At 42.5% G+C, this 15,611-nt stretch overlaps 1 protein-coding gene across 1 annotated transcript in view; it reads right to left on the bottom strand.

Moving 5' to 3' along the window:
- Positions 1–15,611, bottom strand: part of LOC144752100 (complement C3-like) — a 1,799,539-nt gene that overhangs the window by 659,579 nt on the left and 1,124,349 nt on the right. The window lies entirely within an intron of this gene.

Below are 15,611 nucleotides of genomic sequence, written 5' to 3'. Positions count from 1 at the left end.
GAACTCCTTTAAGTACTGCATTGTCTGAGAAATAAATGTCTACACCTGTGTTGTTTTCTACAGATATAGTAACAGACATGAGAAAACACTGCTTATATTCCCACAGAATGGATGTTTATAAGATCTGACAGATGAAAACAACTCTGGCAATGGTAACCAGACTTTGTTTAATATGTTTTTATGTCAGTGCATGGAATTCACACTTTGTATCCTAGTTTTATTTAAGTACCCTTGCATATAATTGTTTTACATAACAAACAAGAATGGCATAAAATACATATGCTTCTGCAGATTAGTACACTGTTGTCATTGTTGAGGTAGGGAAGAGGCGGCATGAACTGCTCGAGCTTTACTCATCTTGAGTCATCGCCCTTCCTCAAACTCAACAGTGATGATAAATGGATAAATGCCAGAGGAAACTGTGGTCATTTGCATGAGTAATATACACACATATACATATGAATTCACTGAAAAAACACAAAGGTTAAAGTAATGTTATAGTTAGGTGAAATGTTCAGTAACAATGTAATGTTTTATACTCTAGAAATTACAGAAATTCACCAGTTATAGTTACAGTTATGTCAAGTAACTATAACTGGTGTCCTAAGGTAACTATAACTCGCATCCCCACCATGTATAGTTTTCTCAACAATACTTTTACTGCATATGTTGCAGTGATATTATCAATGTTGTTATAGAAGGTGTCATGAGCGATGCAATATGTGGGTAATTAGTAGTGCATGACAAGAGCGTGAGTTATAGTTACCTTTGGACATGTGTTATAGTTACTTGAGATAAGTGTAACTATAACTGGAGAACTTCTGTGGGCTTTAGAGTTTTAAATGTTATGTTCTTATTGAACATTTTACCTAACTATAATGTTACATCAACCTCGGGTTTATTCTGTGAATGTCCAGCTTTCTTCATGTAAAGTAATATTTTATTTCCATGCGTAAATCCAATCTCCGCCATGCACGCCATCGGCCCTGCATGGTCCGAAATTGCCTGTAGGGCCTAGCCTGTGGCCAAACCCTGAGACCAATACCCTGCATAGGCCAATCCCACACTGTGCATGGCTTTTGGCCGTGCGTGGTGGGGGTTTGGCCACACAGTCTATGCCCACTGCCCAACAGCAGTCAACCCCCAGTGCGCAAGGCCTTTGGTCTTGTGTGGATAGCGGTTGCCCACTGGGCCTGCACTGTGCCCTGGCCCTGTGGCCAACCACCCACATGCAGCCAATCCCATGTTGCGCAAGGGGTTGGCCACAGACCCATGACCAACCCCCCCCCAAAGGCAGCCAACGCCAAAATGTGCAGAGCCTTTGGCCGTGCATGGCAGGGGTGCAGGCCAGGGACTGTGCAGGCCAGGGACTGTGGCCAACCTCCACAGGCAGCCAACCCCAAGCCACGCCTGGCCTTCAGCTCTCCACCGCAGGGGCTTACGCCTTTGCCACGCAATGTAGGACTGGCCTTTGAACACCTGGGACCCCATCCGCCAAGGCTAAAACATATATATTAAAGGGAGGGGGTGTTCCACCCCCTCACCAACCGTTAGTAGGCTGTTAGTACCCCATCCCCTTGGGCCAAATTGAACCAAAAAGGGGAGGGGGGCCAGAAGCCACCGTCCCAAGACTTATCAGGCCCGAGGACCCCCTCCCCTCTGGCCAAAAGCCAAACAAAATGGGAGATGCCCTCTCCCTGAGCATTATTAGGCCCCGGGGACCCCAACCCCGGGACGAAACAAAATCAAACAGGGGAGGGATGTGGCCCTTCTCCCTAAGCCTTCTTGGGCCACGAGAACCTCATTTATTGGGGCCAAATATAATAACAAAGAGAGGGGGGCCCGCAGCACCCCCAAGCCTGATTAGGCTCCAGGGACCCATTCCCCAGGACTTAAGAAAGGGAGGGCAGCATGGCAGCTCCCCTCCCCAAGCCTCATTAGGCTCAGGGGACCCCATCCCCTAGGGCTGATTTATTTTAAAGGGGAGGCGGGCTCGGCCACTCCTCTTCAAGCTTATTATGGCCCTCGGGCCCCCATCCCTGGGGCCTGCATTAAGTGCCCTGGTACCCTCCCCGGGTATAATGTTGGCGGCCATGTGGGAGCCAATGGTCCCCACAGCCCTACCCAGCTCCCTGCATGCTGCAGGAGCCAGAATTGCTCCCGTCCACATCAATCAGCTATTTATGCTGCCCCTTCCAGGTGGGAGCAATCTGTTTTGGGTAGGGATATAGATTACAAGTCTGCTCCCAGCTGCTGCCCGCTCGGAGCCGACTTTATGTTTGGTCCCGTATGGCGGGAGATTTAAAAATGCTCTTGCCAGGCAGGAGCAAACACAAGCTTTCTTGCCTGTACCGGTGCGGGCAGGGAAACTGCTGTTTCCCTGAGGGTGGGCTACCCAGGATACATCAAGTGATCTGGCCCCTGGGGATGGCATCCATAGGGCCATTAAAGGCTCAGGGAGAGGGCTGCACAGCCCCCTGCCTTTTAATTGACTAATGGCCCTTGGGCATGGGGTCCCCAGGGCCTTTTAAAGGCTCGGGGAGGGGGGGTGTAACCCCCCTCCCCATACAATATGTTTTGAGGCCTGGGGATGCGATCCTTATAGACAAATATGGATTCAGCCCTGGGGAAAAGGGCCCCCAGGACCAAAAGAGGTTCAGGAGGGGGCACACCAACACATTTTTTTCTTAAAGAAATGTTGCCACAGATTTTCAGATCCTCGAAGAAAAAGTAAAAAATAAATCACCACCAGGCCTATGGGGTCATGGTATCCCTACCCTGTCTCCTTATGTCTTTTTTTTAGGACTCAGAACTGAGTTCCGAGTCCTAAAATAGTGTGCCTACTAGACTACAGGAACGTTCGACTGGTTGTAGTAAATGAGACGCTTGTGGCTAAACTACAGACAGTTCAAAATACAGAAGCCAGGCTTGTTCTCAATCTTCCATCTGGTGCCCCGTCGGCCCCTCCGTTGAAGGCTCTGCATTGACTATCAGTAAGAAAAAGGAGCATTTTTAAGATCTTGTGTCTCACACATATTGCCTTAAGGGGCAAAGGCCCCTGTTATCTCCTACATAAATCAAATTGTATGTACCCACCAGAAGTCTAAGACCCACGGATAACGCCCTACTGAGCATACCCTGCATTTACTTGACCAGATGCGGGGGGAGAGCCTTTCCCTACCTGGCCTCTTTTTATTGGAATAGTCTCCCTGTGCATATTCGTACCTGCAAGAACTATTGCCAATTTAGGAAATTGTTGAAAGCCTACCTATTTTAAAGTGACCTTTCCTTGTGGATGCTTGCAGTAATGCCCATGGGCGATTCGAGCACTATATTAAATATAATTACCATAACATACCATAAGATGACTGCGACCACTTCCCGGTTGAGGTGGTGACAGTCAATTAGATCTCAGTTTGAGATCTTTTGGCTCCACAGATACTCCATGGAATGATTTTTATATTTTTTTTAACCTTTATTTCTCCAAAACTGTTCAACGGATTTACAATAAAATACAAAAGCTGTCTTTCTGGACCAGGATCTAGCGTTCTGCCAAATTTGATATAAATCCACCCACAGTTTGGGCTGTAGCTTTGTCTAAAGTTTGTATGGAAAAACAAATGGGGAAAATGCATTTTGGGACCACCTTTTTTCTCTGCCCCTGCTTGATGGATCACCCCAAAATTGTCAATGTGCGAATTAGTTGAAAAGGCGCACTTTTTTCCGTGGAGGCCAAAATTATAGGCAACACAAAAAATGCATTTCCTATGGAAGCACGATCCTAACAATAACAACTCAGCGGCGACTGTCACTGGGTAGGGTATACATATATTATGAGGGTTACAGCCGAAACGTGTTGGTCTATATTCTTGCAACTCACATGATAAAAAGAAATTAAAGGATTGAACTTGGAACCAGAGCCATGCCGCTTACTTTCTTTCCTGGTGGTTGTGGAGGAGAGATGCATGGATGAATGTGGGATGCTAGGAAGTTTCATGTATGTATATATATATATATATATATATATATATATATATTTCCGATTTCTTTATCAAGATCGGACACCGACACAGGGGTAGCTTTGCCATTAAGTCTCTTAGTTTAAGGAAAAACTTCGCTCTGACGCGTTTCGGCACACCTGCCTTGTTCACACAGGCAGTTGCTTAAGACAAAATGCTTTTTAAAACAGAGTACTGCAATCACATGATCCAGTGTGCTATGGACACGGAAGACAGACTTATGCATTTACATGGGAAATAGTATGTTCTTTAAAACCATCATTTATCATCATGTGTATTTACAAATTACTTCTACCTCAATTGACTCATTGTGGCTGACAGTGAAATGACAATTTAAAACATATAAACATCTATTGTGCCATGGAACCCACAAACTTGTTGCCATATTAATTTATCTTCACATTTAAAAACATGCACCTTCAGATAAATAGCTTGCGATCTATGGTATCATCCATTGATTTGTCTCATAGGAAATGCATACTATTTGGGTTCCATATACTAAATGTCTATTTAAAATTTCTCATTTCAACCTTGTCAATGTATATACTTGAACTTATTTTTAGAGCATAAATACACAGATGAGAGATAAAAATTAATAAATCTTATTGTTCCATTATAAAACATACAATAAGGGGCTAGTGCCCTATATATACATATATTTACATATATTAACTCCACATGCCTGCCTCTGTATCCAGACAGACTCCAGCATGTTCGAGTTCGCAAGAAGGACAATTTCATTGGCACACAAACAACAGATAACACGTTTCAGCAGCCGCAGCTGCCTTTGTCAAACCATCCAATGCTTTTATATATAATAGAGCACTATTTGGACAAACGTCCCATGAACTATATACATCACAACAAAATGATTATTGGCATGTTGAAGCTATGTCTTGAACAGAACTTTTTTATTTTTTGTGGCCAGGTATATCAACAAGTACGAGGGGTGGCCATGGGGGCCTGCTTCTCTCCAAGTTTCGCGTGCTTGCACATGGGACTTTGGGAGGAGCAGGTCCTCATGGGGGACCACAAGGTCACAATGACCAATAACGTTGTTTTATATTTGAGGTATATAGACGATCTTTTTATGATTTGGAAGGGGTCCATGGAGGATGCTACTGATTTTGTTACGAGGCTAAATGTAAACAATTTCAACCTACAGTTTACATCTGAGATCCATAGAGAAAGGATTTTCTTTTTGGATGTAGAGGTTTACATTAATGAAATGAATTTGGAGACCAAATTGCATAGAAAGGAAACCTCTGGCAATACGCTGTTGCATGCCAGCAGCCAACATCCTGGGTATCTCATACGCAGCATCCCTTATGGGGAGATGCTGCGTATGAGATGCATTTGTAGCACAGATGAGGAGTGTGACAAAGCTCAGAAGGCCAGCAAAATTCGCTTTCTTGAGAGAGGTTACAGTGCAGTTCTACTGGACACAGCCATTGAACGTACACGTAACATCCCTAGATTAGAAACGCTGAGAGGTACAAACAGGGTTGAAACTGTACAGGCAGACTCAATAAAATCGAGGGCCATTGTAACGTACAGTAACCAACATGCTGAAATCAGAAAAATATTCAGCAGAAACTGGAACCTGGTCAAAAGGGATCCAGTTATAGGCAGCTTGGTCTCCAACAAACCAGAACTTACATTTCGTAAATCAATCACAATGGCTAATGCACTAGTCAGCAACAATTTGGACAAACAATTGTCGGGGACCTGGATGGACCTGAACAAGGGTTTCAAGAAGTGTCCCTTTTGTAAAGCTTGCAGACAGGGGGTCAATAAAACCCATTATTCCACCCCTTTCCACGAAAAACCCATTGCCATTAGACATAGACTCACGTGTAAAACGGAGTATGTGGTATACGTGCTACAATGTCCATGTGGGCTTCGCTATGTGGGCAGCACCCGGTTGCCTGCCCATAAACAAATCCTACAACACTTACGAGCCATCTCTGGAAAGGACCAAACATATCCTGTAGCACGCCATTTCGAGTCAACACACAATAGCAACCCAGATGGATTACAATACTATCTGGTTGACACAATCCCGCCACTGAAGAGGGGAGGCAACAGGGATGCGAAGTTACGACTTTTGGAAACACGTTGTATCCTGGAATTCAACAGTAAGAATCCAGGGGGCCTAAACGCCAGTGAGGACATGTACACGTGTCTATAAAAATATCTTTTGAAATATGACAACACAATATGCCATCTGCACCCCGTCCTTTCTCCCACGGTTGGAACGTGAATCGAATCGCCTGGGATCAGGCGATACAAAACTAGAATAGGAAACAGGGTGGTTGTTTCACGCGCGATTTTTTTAAATCACATATACACCATATTCACACCTGGTTGTTCTCTCCAGCATGTATAGAAGAGGCGTATAATAAGACTGTATGGTATAAGAGTTTCCACTTGAACAAAGAAAGCCATCATAAGTTTTAGTCTATGAATTTTTTTTGACTAAATATATAGGAAACAATGAACGTGGTCAGGTTATTGGGATTGCGAGGTGGGAAGCGACACAGAATAGGTTTTTTCCACTCCTCCTAATGTCCTTAGTTTGCATTTGCACGATTCTAGACAAATCAATATATACAGTTAAGTGAAACATAGGACTTAGCCTTGTAAATATGACTTGCAGATTTGCTTTTATTGTGTACAGAATATTGGAACATTGGGATTGCGAGGTGGAAAAGAACATAACTTTTGGTTTTCCACTCCTCCCAATACCCTTGTTTATGCATCTGCACATCTTTAGATAAATCAATGTAAATATATAGTTATATGAAATATGGGTTTTTAGCCTTGTAAATATAACTTATGAAATTGGTTTTAGTGTGTAAAAAATGATTCTTTTACAATTTTTAAGCATTTTTTGTAATATACATTTGAACATATTTTGTATATGAAAGATGTTTACATTGTTACGGGCACCATGCCCCGGATCAACCTTGCTGTTTCATTCTATGATGTTACAGGCAGTATTTTTTCCATGTTCACTGTTTCTCTAATGGTTTACAGCTGAATTTGCAGTGGCTTTTAGTATTTATACCTTCTTCTATGTCTATAACAAATTATGTGACCAAGCCTCTTTGGGAGGCGAAACGCATCATGACAGATTGCTGGCTAAAGATATAGCACAAAATAAAGCACCAAGAAATTAGCACTCAGCTGTGGCTTCGCTCTGGCGTTATTTTTTCCTTTGGCTTCATTGGGAACTTGTTGGATGGCGTCTTTTCCGACATATATATATATATATATATTCACTGAAAAAAACATAGGTTATAGACCATATATAGTTAGGAATTAGCATTTAAAAAACCTTATTTTACTCACACAAAACCATTGAAATTCCATATATAGTTAGTTGTACTAACTATATATCGCGCACCCGCAATCCACTGCTGATGATGTCACATATTACATCATTCATGACATGGTCAGTGACATCACTGATGACATCACTGATGACATCTCAAATGACATCACTGATGACATCACTGATGACAACATCCAGTGACTGTATGTTTCTGTAAAGTTAAAATATGTCTTATATATTGAAGAATGAGTGGATGTATAAGTGTCTGGATGATGAATTTAGTAGGTGCATGACTGACTGTATGAGTGAGTGGTTAAATGTGTCTCACTGAGCGCATGGGTTAGTGACTAAACTGTCTTAATTTGTGCATCATTATGTCTGTTGTTCTGTAAACTGCTGCATGTGTTGATCATTAGCTATATGAGTAACTATATGGGTTATTGATTGGTTGCCCAAGCATTTGTATGGGAGACTGAGAGTGTGTGTGGGTGGCTGGGAGGTGTATGACTCTGTGCATAGATGTATGGGTTCAAAAGTGCATGTGGAAACAGCTGTATGGGCGGTTTACTGTGTGCATGAGTGTATTGGTGAGTGAATGGATATCTCAGTGCTACATGTCAAAGTAAGTACATATGTAAAACACAGTACATGTGGTAGTTGACATATATAAATAACTGTGCCAGTGAATGTGTGAGTGGCTGTATGGATTATTGTGAACTTGTATCAGGGATTGTATAACAGAGTAAATATGTGTTATTATATGTTTCAATAAGTAAGGTGTGTTTAACGATATAGTTGAGCAAATGGAGGTGTGATTGATTCTTTGCAAGACTGATTAGGTGTGTGAGTAACTCCATGGATGAGTGACAGTCTGTGAGTGTCTGTTTACACTGAGTGTATCTACGGTTATATTAGAGTCTGAAGAGGTTCATCGTATCATCACATGAATGATGTCATGAGTAATGTCAAATGAGATGTCATCAGTGATGTCATCAGTGATGTCATTTGAGATGTCATCAGTGATGTCATCAGTGATGTCACTGACCATGTCATGAATGATGTAATATGTGACATCATCAGCAGTGGATTGCGGGTGCGCGATATATAGTTAGTACAACTAACTATATATGGAATTTCAATGGTTTTGTGTGAGTAAAATAAGGTTTTTTAAATGCTAATTCCTAACTATATATGGTCTATAACCTATGGTTTTTTCAGTGAATTTTCAAGGTTTTGTAAATGCTAATTCCTAACTATATATGGTCTATAACCTATGGTTTTTTCAGTGAATTTCATAGGTTTTTTAATAGCAAATCTTTATAAAAATAATACATTTTAAATCTAATTTTATATTTTATAATTTTTTTATTTTTTTTTAATATTATTTTTAGTGCGCTCCCGGGGCGCGGACAGGTGAACGCACGGGTAAGCGCAATCTTGCGGCACGCCCCAGGGCGCGTACTAATGCGCGTCCCGGAAGCGCTATTGCCGAGAACGAAAACAACATTGTGACGTATCGCGTAGCCGCCACGCCTTGCGTCATAAGACACGTATCGCGTAGCCGCGAGATGCGTCTTATGACGCACCGCGTAAGCGCACCCGGAAGCGCATACGATCGCGCAACGTAAGCGCCCCGATGCGCTTACGATACACGCCCGGGACGCGCCCCGGGGCGCGTAGCGTAAGCGCGTCAAACCATGTGACTTTAAAATAACACTTTTCATTGCTTCAGAACTTTTTTTTTTCCAAATTGTGTGAAACCCACCCATTTCTCTTACTATTGCTTTGTACTTGGAGAGAGCAAGAGCTGTTGTGTCTACTCTATCTCCTACTTTTCTGATCTCCAGCAATGGCTGCAAGAGAGTCATCCAGCAGTGATTCAGAGGGATTTTTAGATGAGGACCCTCCTCAGCAAAAGAAAAAAACCCATTTCATCTGGAAATTTTACGAAATCCCAGAAGGACAGAAAAAAGTCAACGCTCCCAAAGTAACATGCAAAATATGTGGGAGTAGTTTATCCAGAGGCAATCCTCTGAAAAAATATAGTTTTGGGAATGCTAATTTGATCCGGCATGTGAAAAGAAGACACCCTAACAACTTTGCCAGGGAGAGTGTCAGAGAGCTGGCACGGAATGTACCCACAGATGGCGGCAGCACCTCCACTGGTGGAGCAACACCTTCGGGACCACCCCGTGGAAGAATGGTCCCTAACATTCAGCCGGTGTTTGCGGGCATCAAATTTTCGTGCACAGAGTGTGACGAACTGCTCTGCTATGGGGAGCAGAGTGTTGAACTGATTGCCCTAAAGAAACAGCAACACCGCTGCTCTTCCAGTCCCTAAATGTTCAAATTTTTTTGCTCCTGTTGAGCAGTTTTGGAATCCTTGTTTTTGTTTTTCCCTTGAAAAAAATCCAAAAAAAATATAAAATTGTTTTAAAAAGTCTAAAAAAATATAAAACAACAAAAACAAAAAAATATATATAAAACAACAAAATCAAAAAAAAAGTTATTTTCAGAACTACCTCCAATTTTTAAAAAGAAGCTTTATTTTTTTAAAAGTCTGTCATTTTTAATCTCCATGGTACGCTCCCCCGTACGCTCCCCGGTGCGCGTACCGGGCGCTCACCCCCGCGAAAATCGATTTTTTTTAAATTTTTTTTTTCACCCGCGGGAGCCTTTTATGGCCCCCACATGAAACCTAGGGGGTCAGGGGGTGTGTACCCTGCCCCCTCTTGCTCATTTCCCCCTTTGATTTTTGCCACCTCTTGTGTCTCAATCCTACCGAGACACAAGATGGCGGCCGCTGCGGACTGTTTCGAATGTTTACAGACACCCGAGAACCAATCAGCTTGCCGTGCGCAAGTCGCGTTGCGCGCCTGGAGCGCTCCCCGGTACGCGTACCGAGGAGCGCTCCAGGCGCGGCTCTAGATATATATCTTTTTTTTAACGTTAATTTCTCAAAATCCACTGTAGCACATATATTGAGACCTACAAAAGGCACATCGGGCTACCAGTCCCTACAATTTTGCCAAGTTTCGTGCAAATCCATTCAGCCGTTCGGGCTAAAAGTGAGGCCAACCGCCCTATGGAAAACTCAATGTTAAAAACACGTTTTGGGACCCCCCTTTTTTCTCGGCCCCCCCTGGACGAAACCCCCCCAAATTTTCAGGGGCTGCCCAGAAACAAAATGTTCCATTTTCCTGAAAATTTCAGCCAATTCCGTCTACAAACGCCAAAGTTATTAGACATAGAATTTTCAAAAATCCCATAGGGAAAAAATCCTAACTATATATACCTACTGGCGACCGCCAGTAGGTAATATATATATTTATATATATATATATATATATATTTCCAACGAAAAACCTCCAATTCTGGGTTTAGTTTTAAATGAGAGCACTCCAAGTCAGTATCGCGTAGGTTCTTCACACGTTTTTATTCACCATGATACCTCAGCAATTCAATCCACAAACGCGTTTCGGCGTTTACCGCCTTCGTCAGTGTAGATTGACACTGTTTCCCGATTACATTTAAACTAGTGACCGTTAATGATCATGGTCACGTGTTCCCACATTGTATCAACATAAACAAAGGTACATCCAGTGATTCTTTCATTACTTTCACGGCGGCCATCTTAACACGGTAAATAATTCATTCTAATGCATTAAATCATAGCTACCATGCATGATTACTACTACAAATCAAACTTTTCCGTGCATTAATAAGATGTTGTCCGCACCATTAGTACCTATGACATGATTCTCACAACCAACTCATAGTGAAAATCAAAAAATTTTCACAATCCAATAAGTCACCAAACAGTCAAGATCAAGGTTCAATGAGGTTTTGACAATCTAGCCCTGAATGGGCACAACGATATGCTCGTGATTGTAACGCCAATGCATTTTGTGATCCTCACTTTCATTCAATGCTAAATATAACATAATAATTAATAATGACAACTACTGTTCAGGTGACTAAGGTTTAGACATCTCTGTCTGTAACAAGGGACTATATACATCAAATTCCAGGATTCAGAAAGAGTTCCGGGACAGAGACGAGTACCTCAAATATGAGTCCACATCTCTTCTTCATTGTTCATCCCCCCCGGGGTCTTAGTTTGCAATTGGATAATGAATCTTGATTCTAATGTTCTTAGTTTCTTTATCCAGTTGCCTCCTCTTTCTGTTCTGACTAACTGGTCCAGAATAAAGTACGTCAATAGGTTACTATTGCTATCATGTACCTGCTCGAAATGACGAGCTACTGGGTAATTAGGATCCTTCGTGGAGATTGCCCTCATATGTTCTAGGACCCTGAGTTTGGTAGCTTTTACTGTGCTTCCTATGTACCTTTTCCCACAGGGACATGTTAAGCAATAGACAGTATAGTCAGAATTACAATTGACCAGCTTGGTTATTCTGCCTTTCCTTTCCTTTCCTGGAATGTTGTATTCTTTGACTTTTTGAGAGTTCTTACAGGCCTTGCACTTCATGCAAGGATAGAAGCCTGTTACCGTCATTTTTCTTCTTCTTTTCTTTTCATAGTGGCTATTTACAAGGTAATCTTTAAAAGAGTTCCCCTTTCTGTAGGTGATTAAGGGATAATCAGATATTGATTTGCCGATTACAGAATCTGACTTCAGAATCTTCCAGTTCTTACGCATTATGTTGAAGATTTCTGGAGATTTCTCTGAAAAATCGGTGATTAATCTGATTTTCGTGTCTGAGGGTCTGGGTTTCTCAATCAACAGATCTTGTCTTTCGACTAAGGCACTCCTCATTTCTGCTTGACTTAAGATTCCTTTTCCATAGCCTCTCTGTAAAAATCTATGTTTGGACTGTTCCTTGGCCCTCTCAAACTCCCGTGTGGTGGAGCAGTTGCGCTTAATCCGCAAAAACTCTCCCAAGGGGATATTGTTCACGACACTGCGGGGATGGTAACTTCGTGAGTGCAATATTGTATTGCCCGCCGTAGGTTTTCTATAAGCAGCGGTCTGAATCCTATCATTTTCCACATAGACCCGAAGGTCCAGGTAGAATACCTCACTTTTACTCATATTGCTCGTGAAGCTGAGATTCAGATTATTTACATTTAATTTCGAAATGTATCTCTCAGCCTCCTTCTGTGTTCCCCGCCACACCAAAAACAAATCGTCGATGTAGCGGGTCCACAGAACAATGTTGTCCATCCACCTGTCGTTGTCTTCCGCACAGGCCACGTGCTTCTCCCACCAGCCCACGAATAAATTCGCGTAGCTGGGGGCGAAGCACGTGCCCATCGCGGTCCCCTGCAGTTGTAAATACAGTTTCCCTGCAAACAAAAAAATGTTATTTCTCAAACAGAGGTCTGTGAATTCCAAGAGCATGGTATTATGGCTCCGGTACTTGATGGGTCTAAGTTCAAGGAAGCTTTTCATTGCCATGAGACCATCCTCATGCTTGATGCATGTATACAAACTGGCAATGTCTAGTGTAATCAAGATCATATCTTCTTCCCATTTGACATCCTGTATTATTCTCAAAAAGTCCTTCGTATCCTTAAGATACGAGCTTAGGTCCTTCACGAATGGGGCAATGAAGCTATCGATATAGCTTGAGGTCTTCTCCAATAAACTGTCTTTGGCAGACATGATAGGTCTTCCCGGAGGCCATATTTTACTTTTATGAACCTTTGGCAGGTGATAGAATGTTGCAATTTGAGGAAAGTCACACTTGAGGTTCTTCCAATCTCTGAAGTCAAGTATTCCCTTATTTTTCCATTTCTCAATTAGATCATTAAAGTTTTTGATACTTTCCATATATTTGGTTCTCTTGATCTCCACATAATGTTCTTTTTTATTCAATTGGGACAAAGCTTCATCCTCATATTGGCTGCGTTTTAGGATGACAATATTCCCCCCTTTATCACTGGGTTTTATAACAATGTTCTCATCTTCCTTTAGATTTTGGATCACAGTCCATTCCTCTTTAATCAAATTTTTCCTCTTATGATTAAAGCTTCCCATTTGGAGATGTTTCAACTCTTCAATGACCATTTCCTGGAAAGTGTCTATTCCATCATGTGGTGTCCTTGGGTTCGTTTTAGACTTGATAGTCATATTACTCTTACAACCTTGTTGGACAATTCCACATTCCTCCAAAGTTTGTGTGGGTGAAATATCCCAATCTTGTGAGTGGCTGGTTCCAATCAACATTTGTGCCACCGCAATGGCCTGGAAGTCTTTGCCTGTTATTGCCACTAAGGGATCAGTCCCTTCAATATTAGTTCCATCATCTGCTTTCGGGTTCAAAGTATGGATCTTCTGTAATTTCAACTTTCGAATGAATCTGAAAAGGTCTATCCGTGTCTGGGTATAATCAAATGCCGGAGTGGGACAAAAGGATAGGCCAAGTTTTAATAATTCCTCTTCCTTTGGTGTTAACACCCTGTCTGATAGATTGATTATTGTATTCTCTTTGCAATCCATTATGTTGCTTTCCAGGTCTTTCCTCGAGCACTCCTTGTTACTACTGGAGTGGGAAAAAAAAAAAAAAAAAATATATATATATATATATATATATATATATATATATATATATATATATATATATATATATTTATACCAATTATCCCAGCTTTGAGAGGGAACACGACCGTGCTCCGCCATCCGGCAGTGGAAATGCAGCCTGCACGCACTCGAGCTGATTGTTGCTTGGCCAACGCGTTTCGAGGTCCTACGCCTCTTCTTCATGGGCCGCTCTTGAGAAAACACACTGAGGCATCACATGGGGAAACATTTCCGCTCTTTTTATTCTTCATGCACGCCCTCTGTTGGCGTTAGCTTGTGAGCAATACATGGTGCATGATGGGTGTCTGAGTTCCTCCTTGCGTGCATAAGTTATTTCCTTTCAGTAAGTTCAGTTCTTAATTTTCTTGTTTAAGAGCATTTGTTTTTTTCAATGTTTTACAAACCTTAGTAGGGGTTCGAATGCTCTGCAGGCTTAATTAGCATATATGAGAACGGTGCTTGTGAAGGTCTCGATCCGTTCGAAACCCAAAGCCTCTGTCAGCTGGGATAACGTTTCTTCTCCAACTGAAGATGGTTCCCCTCTCCACGGCAGGACGGCCGTGTAAATGTAGTTATACCAATTATCCCAGCTTTGAGAGGGAACACGACCGTGCTCCGCCATCCGGCAGTGGAAATGCAGCCTGCACGCACTCGAGCTGATTGTTGCTTGGCCAACGCGTTTCGAGGTCCTACGCCTCTTCTTCATGGGCCGCTCTTGAGAAAACACACTGAGGCATCACATGGGGAAACATTTCCGCTCTTTTTATTCTTCATGCACGCCCTCTGTTGGCGTTAGCTTGTGAGCAATACATGGTGCATGATGGGTGTCTGAGTTCCTCCTTGCGTGCATAAGTTATTTCCTTTCAGTAAGTTCAGTTCTTAATTTTCTTGTTTAAGAGCATTTGTTTTTTTCAATGTTTTACAAACCTTAGTAGGGGTTCGAATGCTCTGCAGGCTTAATTAGCATATATGAGAACGGTGCTTGTGAAGGTCTCGATCCGTTCGAAACCCAAAGCCTCTGTCAGCTGGGATAACGTTTCTTCTCCAACTGAAGATGGTTCCCCTCTCCACGGCAGGACGGCCGTGTAAATGTAGTTATACCAATTATCCCAGCTTTGAGAGGGAACACGACCGTGCTCCGCCATCCGGCAGTGGAAATGCAGCCTGCACGCACTCGAGCTGATTGTTGCTTGGCCAACGCGTTTCGAGGTCCTACGCCTCTTCTTCATGGGCCGCTCTTGAGAAAACACACTGAGGCATCACATGGGGAAACATTTCCGCTCTTTTTATTCTTCATGCACGCCCTCTGTTGGCGTTAGCTTGTGAGCAATACATGGTGCATGATGGGTGTCTGAGTTCCTCCTTGCGTGCATAAGTTATTTCCTTTCAGTAAGTTCAGTTCTTAATTTTCTTGTTTAAGAGCATTTGTTTTTTTCAATGTTTTACAAACCTTAGTAGGGGTTCGAATGCTCTGCAGGCTTAATTAGCATATATGAGAACGGTGCTTGTGAAGGTCTCGATCCGTTCGAAACCCAAAGCCTCTGTCAGCTGGGATAACGTTTCTTCTCCAACTGAAGATGGTTCCCCTCTCCACGGCAGGACGGCCGTGTAAATGTAGTTATACCAATTATCCCAGCTTTGAGAGGGAACACGACCGTGCTCCGCCATCCGGCAGTGGAAATGCAGCCTGCACGCACTCGAGCTG

Source organism: Lissotriton helveticus, chromosome 1_1, assembly GCF_964261635.1.
Source record: "Lissotriton helveticus chromosome 1_1, aLisHel1.1, whole genome shotgun sequence".
Classification (NCBI taxonomy): Eukaryota; Metazoa; Chordata; class Amphibia; order Caudata; family Salamandridae; genus Lissotriton; species Lissotriton helveticus.
Note: the sequence above shows the minus strand (reverse complement) of the source record. Positions and strands in the feature narration are given on the sequence as shown.